Below are 6,000 nucleotides of genomic sequence, written 5' to 3' on the forward strand. Positions count from 1 at the left end.
TGAGAGCCAGACTATGATCTGTGGGGTGCACACAGTAGGGAGAAAGATGACTACAGAAAATAAAACTGCACGAAATACCTAAAAGCCTGCCTGGAATTCATTGTAGGTTTCTGGCCAAAGGCCATACAATGTGAGAAGCCAGCTGGGTTTTGCAGTGTTAGCTTTGCTAACCTGCAGCTGCAGCTAGGCTGAAGGAGGGTCAGAATTCTCACAGTGCCTGGAGCTAAGCTCAACTTCTCTTCAAGCCATGGAGAGAGATCCAAGAATATCCACGGATGCTTCAAGGGTTGAGCTAAAACACAAGAAAGACTGTTTTAGAACACAAACCATTCCTTAATGTAAAAAAAAAGTTATCTGGGAGCTAAGGGAATGACTGATAGAAGAATCATACTACAGTGTGAAAAGAAAAAAAAAAGGTATGTCTGTGTGACAGTAACAAAAAGAGACTGACTTATGAAGAGAACTCATCATTCACTAGCGAATACTGTTAGGATTCAGAATCTCTGTGCTGTGTCCAGTCAGTATCACGCATGTGGCAGAACTGGGGGTGAAGTGGAGGGCATGGGATGTACTCATAAAGGGACAGTAGCAGTGAACAAGCCACAAAGCAATAGACGTGGAAGGAGCAGTGTGAGAGGAGCATGGAAAGCTGGTGCAACAAAGACATAAGGCACGTTAGAACTGGGATAGATAATAAATGAAAATAAAAATTATCTATGAAGAATGAAGGATGAGGAGGTATGGGGAAAAATACATGAGAAGGCTTATTAAAATATAGGCAGAAATGTTTAAATGCAGACTGAGTTGGGGAAGCATATCAAGTTGTCTAATACACATTTGAAGTTCAAGAAGATTAAGGAGAATTATAATGACACAGAAATTATATGAGACATTTTAAGCATGCTATCCATAAATCTTTTAAAAGTAACTTTACATAATGGAGAAGTTGTACCAAACTTGAACAAGGCTATTCTTTGTATACCATAATATTTATGGTTAGGTATCTCATAATTCAACTTCAAAAAAAAAAAGATGAACATTGAATTGTAACTACAGACCTCCAGAAGAGGAGTTCCTTCATGAAAAGTAGGTTGGCAATGACAAATTATGTATGGGGTGACAGAAATGTTTGTAAAAAATTGAAAGGTTGTAAGTCCAGAAGTTCTTGATAAACACAAATATATCTCAAATATGAAGAAAACCCATTTCCTAATAAGTCAGACTCCAAGGAATTCAGTAGCAGTAAGCCTCTCTAAAGCCTAGGATAGCTAACATTGCTTAGGCTGAAAGGAATGATAGAATCCAAAAGCAATACTTTATAGATTAGAATGTGGAGGCTTGGAAATTATGTATATGTATACAGACATATATTTCATTTAAAAAAAGAGTCTCAAAGCAGCTACATTGCACTGTATTATTTGAATATGCACCACAGGTATAAAACAGTAATAGGGCAGAAATGGTGAATGAATTATACTGTTGGTTATAAAACATCATCTCTAGGCAGAGTATTATGACATAGAAACTACATGAGAAATTTTGAGCTATCAGAATATTTAATAAGTGTAATTTTGCATATTGGAGTAGTTTTACCAAACTTGAGCAGGACTATTCTATGTAAACCACTGTTAGATATGTCATAATCCAACTTGACCTATGAATGCACTAAATGGTCACCAGAGTAAATATGAAATCAAAGTGAAATGTACACATGAAACTAGAAGGAAGAACCAAAACAGGAATAGAAACATCAATTCAAGTTAGACAGTAAAAAAAGGACAGAGGGCAAATAGAATCAGTGAAAGAATTGAAAATTAAATAACACAGTGATAGAAATAAAAGATGTATGACTAAATAAAAGTAGGTGAACTTTAATACAAACAACTAAAATGAGAAGCATTCGTGCAAGTTAGGCTTCCTGCCAAAACCGTGAGTGCCAAAATTCACAACAAAATTTTTATGGTGTAGAATTTCCCTAGAAGATTGATATTTTATAATATATATGTTTGTATATACATATATGTATATAATAATAGCAGAAATGACTTCATGAATTTAAAAGATAGCAATGAGGTGTGATTTGGGACGGTTTAGAGGGAGGAAAGGAATGGGAAATGATGTCATCACATTATAAACTAAAAGAGAAAAGTAAAAGTATTTATAATTGTGGAAGATGAATGCATGAACAGTTCTTCCATAAGACTGTGTTAAACAAAGATATGCTTAAAACATTGGAAATTAAAGGATGAAAACACAAAGCAAGCATTCTGTAACTTAGGAACAAGAGTTACTTCATGTGTTGCATTTCATGTTAACTTGAACAAGCTATAGTTGTATGAGAGGAGGGACTCTCAAAAGAAAATGTTTCCAGAGGACTGTACGTCTGAGTCTGTAAGCTGGCAAGACTCTAAGGCATTTTCTTTTCTGTTTCCTTTCCTTTTCTTTTCTTCTTGCTTTTTTTGGGGGGAGGGTCATGTTCTATTACATGAAAGAAAAAATTATATATAACAATTTTAAATACACACATACTGAGGTAAAGGACAAGTTTGTAAAATAATCAGACTAATTCCTGTAACACACACCCTGGTAAATTCACAAAGAATTTAATGATCAGTTTTAAGTCTTTAATTCTAATCTTTTTCACTTTTATTTGCATATGTAACATTTCCCCCCATAATTGCTGCATGTAAATGCTTTCAAATAATCTTTCAAAATTTTGGGATATGCTGTAACAGAAGCATTTTTTTTTCACATCCAGATCTTTGTCCCTCTCCCCACATCCCAGTACTCCCTGACACATGCAATCCTTGTCTCAATCCCCTCCTCTTCTCCTCTGAGAGGGTGGATGTTGTGGTTTGCCCTGGAGTATCTGTATTTTGATGCCAATTCCACTGCCCCAAGGATGGCTGCCTAGTCACTTTCAGGACTCAGGTGACTTCACCAGAAACTTCTCCCCATTTAATTTGTAAAATACAGGTGAGGGCAGGAACAGGATAGAAGGAGGCCTGTCATTGGATGAGAAGGAAGGATGGAAGGGAGAAAAGTTTGAAGGAAGAGGAGACTGGAACGGAGAGAGGGAGAGAGAGAGGGAGACAAAAAGGGAAAGAGAGGGGGGAGATAGAAGGGGGAGAGAGAGAGTAGCCGGTAGACAACATGGAAGTTGGCGTTAAGATTCCTCTCTGTGTATTTACAGGTTGTTATTAATGTTCTTAAGGGATGGATGGTACTGGGCTTTGTATGTTTAGGTGAGCAATTATATCTTATCAGTTGGATCAGAGGTTATTGTGTTGTGTGTTCTTTCATGTGTAGATTGAAGTGTAATGGAGTGTGGGGCGGCAGGTCTGGGCCACCACGGACTTTGGATGTGTGTTTCTGGCATGGAAACCTGCCTTGGGAACTAGACAGGTAGAGAGATTGCTGACAGCTCAGAGAGAGGCCTTCGGCAGGGTGATATGGGATGGAGCAAAGCGGGTGAGAGACTTTGCTGGCTGAGAATTAAGATATCTATCAGATATCTTGGGGCACTGCAGTGACAAACATAGAGAGGGTAAAAGGTACCTTTTTATTTTTTGTATTTTTACAACAACAGGTAGAGGTCTCCCGCATGTTGGCACATCAGGTCTTTGCAGGGCTAGACACGTCCCCCCCTACTTAGGCCAAAGAAGTCAGCCCAGTTAGGAGAACATATCTCACAGATCCCATATCTGCATCTCTTTTCACTCAGATGCTGGGTGGAAACTACCATAGGTAGGCTTCTGTCTACAAATATAACAGAGTATCATTAACAGTGTCAGGGAATGGTGCTAGGCCTTGGGATGGGTCTCAAGATGGGCTGGTTATTGGTTATCAATTCTTTCAGTTTGTGCCCTATCCCTTGTCCCTGTATTTCTTGTAGACGAGATAAATTTTGGGTTGATAGCTTTATGGATGTGCTTTTGTCCCTATCAATCCCCTGTGGTTCCTGCCTGGCTATAGGAGGTGGCCTCTTCAGTTTCCATATTCCCACTGCTGTGAGTCTCAGCTAAGGTTACCCCCATTGATTCCACATGTCTCTGGCAATTTCTCCCCCATTCCATACCCTTGCCAGCTGCAGGTGTCCATTGATTCTCTTGGTCCTCTAGAACCTCTCTCCTGTATCTGCACACCTGGTGTCAAACCCCTCCATTTCTATTCCTGTTCTCTCTTCCACCCAGATCCCTCCCTCTATCTGCTTCCAATGAGTGATTTTTTTCTTCCTTCTAAATGAGATTCAAACATCCTTGCTTGAGCCTTCCTTCTTGTTTAGCTTCTTTGAGTCTATGGAGTAGCCTGCATTTTATAGCTAATATCCACTTATAAGTCAGTACATACCATGCAATTTTTTGGGGGGTCTGGATTATCTCATTCAGGATGCTAATCTCAAGTTCCAATCATTTGTCTGCAAAATTCATGTTGTCTTTTCTTAATGGCTGAATAGTATTCCATTGTGTAGATATATTAAATTTCTTTATCCATTCTTCAGTTGAGTGGCATCTAGGTTGTTTCCAGCTCCTGGCTATTATGAATAAAGCTGCTATAAACACAGTTCAGCAACTGTCTTTGTGGAATGGTAAAGCATCTTTTGGGTATATGCCCAGGAGTGGTATAGCTGGGTGTTGAGGTAGGACTATTCAACCCCTTGCACTGTGTACACAGACAGCTGTGGTCATATTCAACTGCAATCCCAACAGTTGAATGTCAAGCAGGCATATAAGAAGTTCAAAACAATTTTCAGCAATATAGTAAATTTGAGGCCAGCCTGGGCTACTTGAGACTCTGACTCATTTATTTATATATTACAGTAATGTTTCATGTCTCAAAACTTAGCAGATGGTAACATGACTCTATTTCTACTTGAAACTGTTAAAATTCAGCTTGTGGTATTTAATTTAGCTTATTTTTCACATTTCAACTCTACTTTTGTCATTTTTAAAGTGCAAAAATCCTCCGGTGGTCGGTTGATTAACCATTATTCCACCAACAGATGCTCACTGGCAAGATGTCCTAAATTCTACACAATGTTTTAATATTTTCTCAGTGAGTTTTAAAAAGAATTGATTTAATGTTCTTCATGATATTTTGAACTAGGGATTTTTGTCCCCTGAGGTACATATGAAATCTTAGTTCAAAACAAGCAAACAAACAAACAAATAACAGCAAAACCCAGTGGTTTGCCCCGAATTGCACAGGTGATAAGAACCAGTGTCTACACAAGCATTTGTGGTCATTTCAACTGCAGCATAATTCAATAGTTGACAAAAGGGAGCTGATCTGAATTTTTTTTTCTTTTTGAGTATGGTCAATCTCTATTTTCTCTTCTTTTTTTCCCCTCTGCATCACTCTCTTTTCCAAAAGGAAATTAGTTCCTTTTATTCAACCAGCCCACTTGATTGAAAACTTGGCTTTATCTAAAAACTGAACAATTTAAAATCTATGTTCATTTCTGTATATTTGTAATTAGCTTAATGTTATTTAAACTCATCATGTCTCAAATATTAGATCTATAATGACAAGTTTTAATCCACTAGTATTCACAGAGGCTTTTAACTTACTAAGCTTTCCCAAACATTTCAGTAAAAGATACTGTGTTAGCCAGGGTTCTCTAGAGTCACAGAACCTATGGGATGTCTTTACATATTAAGGAAAATTATTGGAATGACTTACAGTCTGCAGTCCAACTAACCCAACAATGGGCAGTTGTGAATGGGAAGACCAATGATCTAGTAGTTGCTCAGTCTCACGAGGCTAGGTGTTTCAGGTGGCCTTCTTTATAAGCTAGAATCCTGAAGAAGTAGGTTCCAGCAGATATGCAAGTGAAGAAGAGAGGCTTCTTCCACTGTCTCTATGTAGGCTTCCAGCAGAAGGCATAGCCCATTTTAGAGGTGAGTACCACCATGCCTGTATTTGGAACTTGCTCTGTCCCGGGTTTACCTTGAACTCAGCAATCTGCTTGTCTCTGTGTCCTGGGATTAAAGGTATGGG

This window comes from Rattus rattus, chromosome 2 (assembly GCF_011064425.1).
Source record: "Rattus rattus isolate New Zealand chromosome 2, Rrattus_CSIRO_v1, whole genome shotgun sequence".
NCBI classification, from domain to species: domain Eukaryota; kingdom Metazoa; phylum Chordata; class Mammalia; order Rodentia; family Muridae; genus Rattus; species Rattus rattus.